The sequence below is a fragment of the Cherax quadricarinatus genome, chromosome 30, assembly GCF_038502225.1.
Source record: "Cherax quadricarinatus isolate ZL_2023a chromosome 30, ASM3850222v1, whole genome shotgun sequence".
Lineage (NCBI taxonomy): Eukaryota > Metazoa > Arthropoda > Malacostraca > Decapoda > Parastacidae > Cherax > Cherax quadricarinatus.
The window spans coordinates 24,009,327-24,020,335 of NC_091321.1; the positions used below are offsets into that span (position 1 = coordinate 24,009,327).

Genomic DNA, 11,009 nt, shown 5'->3' on the forward strand with positions numbered 1-11,009 from the left:
TAAGCAAGTCCGCCGATGGCACTAAAACAGGACGTTGGATTATTTTTGATGAGGACACTAGAGTGCTACAGGAAGATCTGGATAAGTTGATGCAGCGGTTGAAGAAGTGGCAGATGCAGTTTAATGTAAACAATGTGATGTTCTAAACCTAGGAAAAAGGGAATAGCCATAATAACAAAAAAAAAAAAAAAACACAATATCGTGACTGGAATACACAAATAACCCGCACATAGAAGAGAGGAGTTTACGACGACGTTTCGGTCCGACTTGGTCCTCCTGTGACTTTGTAAATGGTCCAAGTCGGACCGAAACGTCGTATGGGTTATTTGTGAATAGCCATAATACATATAAACCTAAAAATGTAGACCTCAGTCACTGAATGCGAAAAAGATAAACAAAATACAGATGTAGTATACACAGACTTCGCAAAAGTTTTCGACAAGTGTGACCATGGTGTAATAGCACACAAAATGCGTGATAAAGGAATAACGGGAAAAGTTGGTAGATGGATCTATAATTTCCTGACAAATGGAACACAAAGAGTAATAGTAAACAGAGTAAAGTCCCAGGCAGCCATGGTAAAAAGCTCTGTTCCACAAGGCACAGTACTCGCTCCCATTCTATTCCTCATCCTCATTTCTGACATAGTCTATGGGTGTCTTCCTTTGTGGATGACACCCGGATTACCATGACAGTGACCTCCATCGAAGACACCGCGACACTCCAAGCGGACATCAACCAAATCTTCGGATGGGCCACTCAAAACAATATGAAGTTCAACGAGGAGAAATTTCAACTACTCAGATATGGGAAATTTGAAGAAACTAAAAATGTATCAGGGTATACGACAAATTCTAACCATACAATAGAGCAGAAAAGTAATGTGAAGGACCTGGGAGTGATAATGTCAGAGGATCTCGTCTTCAAAGACCACAACAATGTATCTATCTCATCTGCTAGGAAAATGATAGGATGGATAATGAGAACCTTCAAAACTAGGGACGCCAAGCCCATGATGATTCTCTTCAAATCTTTTGTCCTCTCTAGGCTGGAATACTGCTGTACACTAACGGCCCCCCCTTCAAGGCTGGCGACATTGCAGAACCTGGAGAGTGTACAAAGAACTTTTACGGCACACAAGTACGATAAGGCACCTAAACTACTGGGAACAGTTGAAGGTCCTCTATCTGTACTCCCTCGAACGCAGGCGAGATACATGATAATATACACTTGGAAGGTCCTGGAGGGATTGGCACCAAACCTGCACACGAAAATCAATTCCTATGAAAGCAAAAGACTCGGCAGGAGATGCAACATTCCCCCGATGAAAAACAGGGGTGCCACGAGTTCCAGCAGTAAGATTTTGTAGTCTGCAAGGTCTAAAGGTTTTTAGATCAATGAAAAGACCCAGTGGATACTCATGTTCTAGCGCTGAAAAGACAGTGAAGTAGGATTTATCTTATGACTGGCTCAAGCGGCTGTCTCTGAAGTACTTTTGTACAATCTTCAACACTTTTTTTTTTTTCGCCGGTATTCTCCCGGCCCGGGTCTTTTCCAAGTAGTGGTGACCCGGGCCTTGGCTCCCTATCTGGGGAGTGTCTCGAGACTTAAGTCTCCCATGGGAGGAGGACTTATTTCCTCTCAGTTTTTACGCAGGAAGATACTAGCAAAATTCCAAAAATAAAAAATTATGTAGGTCAGGACGAAAATAAATTATGCATGATCAAAGTCACTAGTGACATGGTTCAAATTCAAATTTCAAATTTATTTATTTATTTGCAAGTAGTATATTGAGATTATGTATTTACAATAATGGGTTGCAGTGCAGAGAGAGCCTCTATTATGCCTAGACATTAAGGGCCGACTTAATTTAATGGCTTACTGACTACTTAACACTAAAGAAATTTATCATAGTTGTACAGTAGATCTATTAATTATAAGTGAATCTAATTTATATAAACCAAAGGATATATTCATATATTCCAAAATGTTTTTTGTGAAACATGATTCAATTATATTTCTGTCGACAATGGACAATAGGTTCAAAAGTAAATATTGAAATTACATTATGGGAATATTGAGTATTGAGCATTTAGTCTAGGGTGATTAAGTGGTTTTTGAGAAGAATCTTAAATTGATTTTCAGACCAGGTTACTTTAGTATTTTCCCCCGATGAAAAACAGGGGTGCCACGAGTTCCAGCAGTAAGATTTTGTAGTCTGCAAGGTCTAAAGGTTTTTAGATCAATGAAAAGACCCAGTGGATACTCATGTTCTAGCGCTGAAAAGACAGTGAAGTAGGATTTATCTTATGACTGGCTCAAGCGGCTGTCTCTGAAGTATTTTTGTACAATCTTCAACACTTGTAGTATTATATGGGTTAATGTTGTGGAATTATTACTGTATAACTGCCAGGTTTCTGAAGGATGGTGCTGGAGGCGGCCACGAGTGAAGCTTCATAACACCATCGTTCAGATTGTTATATTTCCACAATATTTGTCCGTATATTAGAACATTCTTCCACGAGACAAGTGACAGTGACGCTACTTTGTGTCCTTCACTCACTGATACTACTTCCTTTAAAAATCCCCCACAACCACCCTCCCCACAACCACACCCTCACAACCCCCACCCCCACAACCAAACACCCAGCACCCCCACAACCAAACACCCAGCACCCCCACAACCAAACACCCAGCATCCCCACAACCAAACACCCACCACCCCCACAACCCACCACCCGTACAACCACCCCCACCACCCCCACAATCCAGCACCCCCCCACAACCCCCACCACCCCCACAACCCAGCACCCACCACCCCCACAACCCAGCACCCCCACAACCCCCACCACCCCCACAACCCAGCACCCACCACCCTCACAACCACCAGCCCCACAACCCAACACCCAGCACCCCCACAACCCATCACCCACCACCCCCACAACCCCCCCCCACAACCACCACCCTCACAACCCAGCACCCACCACCCCCACAACCACCACCCCCACCACCACCACCCCCACAACCCAGCAACCACCACCCCCACAACCCAGCAACCACCACCCCCACAACCCCCACCCCCACAACCCCCCACAACCCAGCACCCACCACCCCCACAACCACCCCCACAACCCAGCAACCACCACCCCCCATCCACCACCCCCACAACCACCACCCCCACAACCCAGCAACCACCACCCCCACAACCCCCCATCCACCACCCCCACAACCACCACCCCCACAACCCAGCAACCACCACCCCCACAACCCCCCATCCACCACCCCCACAACCACCACCCCCACAACCCCCCATCCACCACCCCCACAACCACCACCCCCACAACCCAGCAACCACCACCCCCACAACCCCTCATCCACCACCCCCCATCCACCACCCCCACAACCCAGCAACCACCACCCCCACAACCCCCCATCCACCACCCCCACAACCCAGCAACCACCACCCCCACAACCCCCCATCCACCACCCTACCTCCTCTCATACTCGCGTATTTTAAGTAATAAAGGACCAGGGAGCGAGAAGTTTTCAGCAGAAGTCGTCAGGGGTCATTTGATTAACCTTCTACATTAATCACTTTGTAATGAACTTATGACTTAAATATTTATTTTTCCCTTATAACTTAAAAAAAAAAAAAATAGCAGACAAGAAAATTGAAGACTAATCTGCTCAACTTTCGATATATATTTTTGCTAACTTACTTTAGCAGCTATTTAAGTCCAATCCAATTTTCTAAGAGGGCTGATAACGCCGCCAAGGATTTTCTGTAGAATATTCCGCACACATGTTTTGGCACTTCTGCAACATTTTAGCTGTTGACAAAATATTTTTGTTTGAAAAGCTAAAATTCCTGGACACATTTTGTCAGCTCAGTGACAGCCGAGTCGTCAAGGCACTGGTTTCCGGTGCCCGGGAGGATATACCCAAACAGGAAAGAACGAGGTCGCTGGAAGGCGTCAAGGCCTTAAAATATCTCGAACAGGGAGGATACACCCCTCTTATCAATCTCCACCTCTATCTCTCTCTCTCTCTCTCTCTCTCTTTCTCTACCTCTCTCTCTATCTCTATCTATCTCTCTCTATCTCTCTATCTCTATCCATCCATCCCCATTTAGTGTCTTCTGGAATTCATCGCCCCCGCGGCCCTGTCCTAGACCAGACCTAGTTGCTGACCTTATTACTTAAACTGTTAGTGCCCGCCGCCCACAGTCTAACTTATGCACCACAAACCGGCTGATCAGGAACTATTTTGAGTAATCTGCAGAGTTCCCTCTTGAAGGCAGGTTTATTATGGTAATTCCCCTTATGCATGAAGGGAGGGTGTAGACTCGTGGTCCCTTAACACTTACTGAGTTCTCTCATAATGTACTCATTGTTTCCATGCTTTTCTAACGAGGTATCCAGCACCAACCGCCAAGCCTTTTGAGTTCTTGAGTAGTAATTTCAGTGTGCAGGTTTGAGACCAATTCTTCCAGTATCAAGTGTAGATTATGTATCTTTCTCTCCTCTATTCTAAGTATTACAGTTCAAGGGACTGCAAGTGCTCCCGGTAATTTATGTGCTTGACAGATTATAAGAGCTGTAAATTTTCCAGCTCAGCAATTTCTCCTGCCTTGATTGAGGATCTATAGTACATAGCAATACTCCAGCTTAGAGATAACGAGTGACCCAAAGAACATCATTGGTTTGGCATCTCTTGTTTTGAAGGCTCTAGTTATCCATCCTATCATTTTTCTTGTAGCTTGAATAAAATTGTTGCGCTCCTTAACGCTAGATCTTCCAACTCCCAGACCTCTTACATTTGACTAACGTTGTATTGAGTGATTAATGTTTGTCTTACTCCGATTTCTTTTTTTATTTCCTCCTTTCTTCCGTAAATTATCAACTGAAATTTATCTTCATCGAATATCAGTGTTGTCAGTTGCCCACTGGATGACTAATATTAGCGTGGACGCTAGCTTTTTTCTATGAATGCCACCTTCATAAAAATTAATCTCAATATGACTGTTTAACGAGCCACTAACCAGTCTAAAGATAGACAAATAAATTTTTTTTCCATGACCGAGCCTCAAAACCCTGCCAATTTATGCCAAATTTCTGACATAACCCTAACTCCACTACACTTTGAAAGCCATCGGCGACATGCCCATGCACTCAGCCCCAGGCCCAGACTCGTGGGACTAGGTGTTCATTAAGAACTGCAAGAAACCCCTTTCACGGGCCCTAAGTATGCTGTGGAGAAGGAGCTTAGACACAGGCGAGATTCCACAGTCACTAAAAACAACAGATATAGCAGGATAGCAAACTACCTGGACTCCCAAAAATTGCACAGCCTAGGGCAACATGGTTTCAGAGAAGGTCGCTCCTGCCGTTCGCAACTGCTAGACCACTATGATATGGTCTTAGATGCACTGGAAAACAAACAGAATGCAGATGTAGTATACACAGATTTTGCAACAGCCTTTGACAAGTGCGGCCATGGTGTAATAGCACACAAAATGCGTGGTAAAGGGATAGCTGGCAAAGTAGGCAGCTGGATCTTTAACTTTCTAACCAATCGCACACAGAGTAGTGGCAAACAGTTAAATCAGATGCTGCCATAGTGAAGAGCTCTGTCCAACAAGGCACAGTACTTGCACCTATCCTGTTCCTCATTCTCATATCAGACAGAGATGTAAACCATAGCACTGTATCATCCTTAGCAGACGATACTAGGATCTGCATGAGTGTGTCATCCATTGAGAACACGGCAAAGCTCCAATAAGATATAAACCAAGTTTTCCAATGGGCATCAGAGAACAATATGATGTTCAATGAAGACAAATTCCAACTACTCCGTTATGGAAAACTGGAGGAAATAATAACTAGGACTGAGTATACTACAAACTTTAAACACATAATAGAGCGGAAAAGTAATGTGAAGGACCTGGGTGTGGTAATGTCCGAAGACCTCACCTTCAAGGACCACAACAACGCCACTATCACATCTGCTAGGAAACTGATAGGATGGATAATGAGAACATTCAAGACAAGAGATGCTAAGGCAATGATGATCCTTTTAAAATCACTTATTCTCTCTAGGCTGGAATACTGCTGTACATTAACATCCCCATTCAGGGCAGGTGAAATTGCAGAGCTAGAGAATGTACAGAGAACCTGTACTGCACGTATAAGTTCCATCAAACACCTTAACTACTGGGAGCGCCTGGAAGCACTTGACCTGCACTTACTTGAGCGCAGGCGAGAGATCATCATAATCTACGCCTGGAAGATTCTGGAGTGACTGGTCCCTAATATGCACACAGAAATCACTCCATACGAAAGCAAAAGACTTGGCAGGCGATGCAACATACCCCCAGTGAAAAGTAGAGGCGTCCTTGGTACACTAAGAAAACGCAATAAGTGTCCGGGGCCCAAGACTGTTCAACAGCCTCCCATCAGCAATAAAGGGCATTACCAGTAGACCCCTGGTTGTCTTCAAGAGGGAGCGGGACAGGTACCTAAAGTCGGTGCCGGATCAGCCGGACTGTGGTTCGTACGTTGGATTGCGTGCGGCCAGCAGTAACTGCCTCGTTGATCAGGCCCTGATCCACCGGGAGGCCTGGTCATGGACCGGGCCGCGGAGGCGTTGATCCCCGCAATACCCTCCAGGTAAGGTATTACACTGCTACGATTAATGTTGCTATGTCAGAGATGAGAATGAAAGGAAGTGGGGTGAGTACTGTGCCTGGAAGGACGGAACTTTTTACTGTAGTAGCCCCTGATTTCACCGTTTACTACCAGTCTTCAATCCCTCCATTCATTCCATCTCACACCATGAATCCTTCCATACCTCCCTCCATCAATCCCTCCACTATCTTCCCCTCTCCTCTTCTTTCCCCCTCTTCCCACCTTTCTTTCCCATCCTTCCCCTCCTCTTTCCCCTCCCCTCAATTTCTTCCCTCTTTCCTTCCCTCCCTTTCTTGTCTCCCTCTATGCCCCCCTTCTCTCCCCTCTCCACTCTTCCTCCCCCTCCCATCTACCTCACAAGAGAAAAAAAAGCCACAATAATGTTTGAGTGGGTGAGCTAGTGTGGGGAATCCCGGTAAATAGTTCTCTGGGTCCTGCCTGGGTGAAGGTCAGGGTGGTGGTAGTGGTAATGGTGGTAGTAGTGGTAATGGTAGTGGTAATGGTGGTAGTGGTAATGGTGGTAGTAGTGGTAATGGTAGTGGTAATGGTGGTAGTAGTGGTAATGGTAGTGGTAATGGTGGTAGTAGTGGTAATGGTAGTGGTAATGGTGGTAGTAGTGGTAATGGTAGTGGTAATGGTGGTGGTAGTGCTAATGGTGGTGGTAATGGTGGTGGTAGTGCTAATGGTGGTGGTAATGGTGGTGGTAATGGTGGTGGTAATGGTGGTAGTAGTGGTAATGGTGGTAGTGGTAATGGTAGTGGTAATGGTGGTAGTAGTGGTAATGGTAGTGGTAATGGTGGTAGTAGTGGTAATGGTAGTGGTAATGGTGGTAGTAGTGGTAGTGGTAATGGTGGTGGTGGTAGTGGTAATGGTGGTGGTAGTGCTAATGGTGGTGATAATGGTGGTGGTAGTGCTAATGGTGGTGGTAGTGGTAATGGTAGTGGTAATGGTGGTGGTAGTGGTAATGGTAGTGGTAATGGTGGTGGTAGTGGTAATGGTAGTGGTAATGGTGGTGGTAATGGTGGTAGTAGTGGTAATGGTAGTGGTAATGGTGGTAGTAGTGGTAATGGTAGTGGTAATGGTGGTGGTGGTAGTGCTAATGGTGGTGGTAGTGCTAATGGTGGTGGTAGTGCTAATGGTGGTGGTAGTGCTAATGGTGGTGGTAGTGCTAATGGTGGTGGTAGTGCTAATGGTGGTGGTAATGGTGGTGGTAGTGCTAATGGTGGTGGTACAAGGGGAAATAATCCATTTCTGTATTACTGAGCTTAAAACCCAGATTATACACGGGAAAAAAAATCACAATAAAACGCGTGATTACAAATATAAAAATCCTGAATAAAGAGGAATAAAGAGCTTTTCAATGTACTAATGAACTTATTTCAAAGAATTAGAGTATCCTTGGGTTGGATAATGTAACTAAGAAGGAAATAAAGTACAAGGATTGGTAAATCTTGAGCTGGAGTAAACCAAACAGGAAAAATTTTATTTGATCACCCGGGGAAAAAAGGCTAAGGGGAGGAAGCCTTTTCTTCGTTCTTGTTTTTATTAATTGACTCTAATATTAATTATCGTGGCGCAAGCTTGGGGGGGGGGGAGGTAGGAAAATTCTTCAGGTGATTCTTGAAAGTAATTATTACTGGTTTGCGTTGATCCAGGAGACGAAAACAATGACTGTGGTCTTAACTAGACAACATTTCCAAGTTAATGACGTTGTTGATCACTTAGCATTGATACAGCTGATTGATGTACTCATTTGTATTTGTAGAGGTCGTGTCACAGCTTCTCTCATCACGGCTTAGTTTTTATCTATTCTTTGCAGATCGCAGGGCTCCAAAGAGCCATAATATCCACTTTTAACATTGTATATTGTTTTTCTCCTCATTCATTCCACTTACTGCCTTTAGAAGTAATTTTTTTTAATATTCATTTTAAGCTTTTACTTCAGTACCGTAGTTCATAGCCTATCAATTTTTTTTACACAGGTTTTGACAAGGTTAGGTTAAGGATCCCTAGCTTTTGTCACCAGGTTTGTCAGGTAGTTCACTGTGTTTGTTCCTCATCTTAAATCTTATTCAAAACAGTCCTCTCCTTGACTTCCGCCCACTGGACAGTGATGGGATGCATAATAAATCCATCAAATTAAAGACTTACCTCTGATATGTAGTTTTTAAATTTTCTTTTACTATAAAAAAAAAATCCTGTTGCATTGGAATGCTAATTCCCGGTTTTACGGAGTGGTGTGCTATGCCAGGACTGGAGTTTAACCTAAATAAACCCACCGGACAGAGGATAGCCATTATGGGTAGTTTACCTGGAGTTTATCTGGAGAGAGTTCCGGGGGTCAACGCCCCCGCGGCCCGGTCTGTGACCAGGCCTCCTGGTGGATCAGAGCCTGATCAACCAGGCTGTTGCTGCTGGCTGCACGCAAACCAACGTACGAGCCACAGCCCGGCTGATCAGGAACTGACTTTAGGTGCTTGTCCAGTGCCAGCTTGAAGACTGCCAGGGGTCTGTTGGTAATCCCCCTTATGTGTGCTGGGAGGCAGTTGAACAGTCTCGGGCCCCTGACACTTATTGTATGGTCTCTTAACGTGCTAGTGACACCCCTGCTTTTCATTGGGGGGATGGTGCATCGTCTGCCAAGTCTTTTGCTTTCGTAGCGAGTGATTTTCGTGTGCAAGTTCGGTACTAGTCCCTCTAGGATTTTCCAGGTGTATATAATCATGTATCTCTCCCTCCTGCGTTCCAGGGAATACAGGTTTAGGAACCTCAAGCTCTCCCAGTAATTGAGGTGTTTTATCTCCGTTATGCGCGCCGTGAAAGTTCTCTGTACATTTTCTAGGTCGGCAATTTCACCTGCCTTGAAAGGTGCTGTTAGTGTGCAGCAATATTCCAGCCTAGATAGAACAAGTGACCTGAAGAGTGTCATCATGGGCTTGGCCTCCCTAGTTTTGAAGGTTCTCATTATCCATCCTGTCATTTTTCTAGCAGATGCGATTGATACAATGTTATGGTCCTTGAAGGTGAGATCCTCCGACATGATCACTCCCAGGTCTTTGACGTTGGTGTTTCGCTCTATTTTGTGGCCAGAATTTGTTTTGTACTTTTTAGTATACCTTAAGGGGTACTAAAATATCAAAGTTAAAATCTGCTCAAAATTTATGCATCTGAACATTTCTGAAGAATTCCTTATTGTATACGATTAAAAAATAAAGATGTTAGAATATGTGGAACATTATACATAATTATAAGCGGTAATAAACCGTCTGTAACTTAAACAGCAGAAACATGCAGCCACTCTCAGCAGAAACATGCAGCCACTCTCAGCAGAAACATGCAGCCACTCTCAGCAGAAACATGCAGCCACTCACAGCAGAAACATGCAGCCACTCACAGCAGAAACATGCAGCCACTCACAGCAGAAACATGCAGCCACTCACAGCAGAAACATGCAGCCACTCACAGCAGAAACATGCAGCCACTCACAGCAGAAACATGCAGCCACTCACAGCAGAAACATGCAGCCACTCACAGCAGAAACATGCAGCCACTCACAGCAGAAACATGCAGCCACTCACAGCAGAAACATGCAGCCACTCACAGCAGAAACATACAGCCACACACAGCAGAAACATACAGCCACTCACAGCAGAAACATACAGCCACACACAGCAGAAACATGCAGCCTTCATGCCAATGAACATCATTATCTTTCAGCAGAACATAATCTTACCTGGGATTTAAAGTCTCGTGCTAGTAGAGAAGGTGGAGAACACAAAGTTCCTGAGGTTGTGGTGCACCTTCAAGCGGCCTTCAGCTCCAACACTGAAGAACCAAATACCTTAACAGGCTCCTGAGAACGCGATACTTACATGATGCAGCGAGAACTGAACGACAAATCAACAATCAAGACAAAATTTCATCGATATTACGGAATAGCTAAAAAAAAAAAAATCACAATCCTTGGCACATGTAAAGCGATAATATGTGGAGCGAGTGAGAGTGAGGTGTGCGCCTCCGACGCAGTCTACTGCTACAAGCTGTTTGACTCCCTCCTCATCATTCCCCCACATTCACCCAGAGAACCAGCCTGGTAACAACCCCCACCACATCCCCCCACCCCATCCCGTCCACAACCACGCAAACCTTATTCCTCTCCGCATCGCTCACTTCAAACAACGTAAGAACGAGAACCTCCTGCAGGGGCTGCAGCCTTAAAATATAAACATTAAATAGCGAATTGAACCCCCAGGGAGGGAAGTTTGTATACGTATTGAAGCTAGGGGGGGATAAAACCTTGTGTTCTTATTGAACAGTCAAGCA

The 11,009-nt window shown here is 44.9% G+C and overlaps 1 protein-coding gene across 1 annotated transcript in view; it reads right to left on the bottom strand.

Moving 5' to 3' along the window:
* Positions 1–10,727, bottom strand: part of LOC128692706 (serine protease inhibitor 88Ea) — a 29,923-nt gene extending 19,196 nt beyond the window's left edge. The window contains exon 1 of the mRNA XM_053782013.2: positions 10,420–10,727. The gene's annotated coding sequence lies outside the window, so the exon portion shown is untranslated. The remainder of the gene's footprint in view (positions 1–10,419) is intronic.
* Positions 10,728–11,009: the final 282 nt, after the last annotated feature.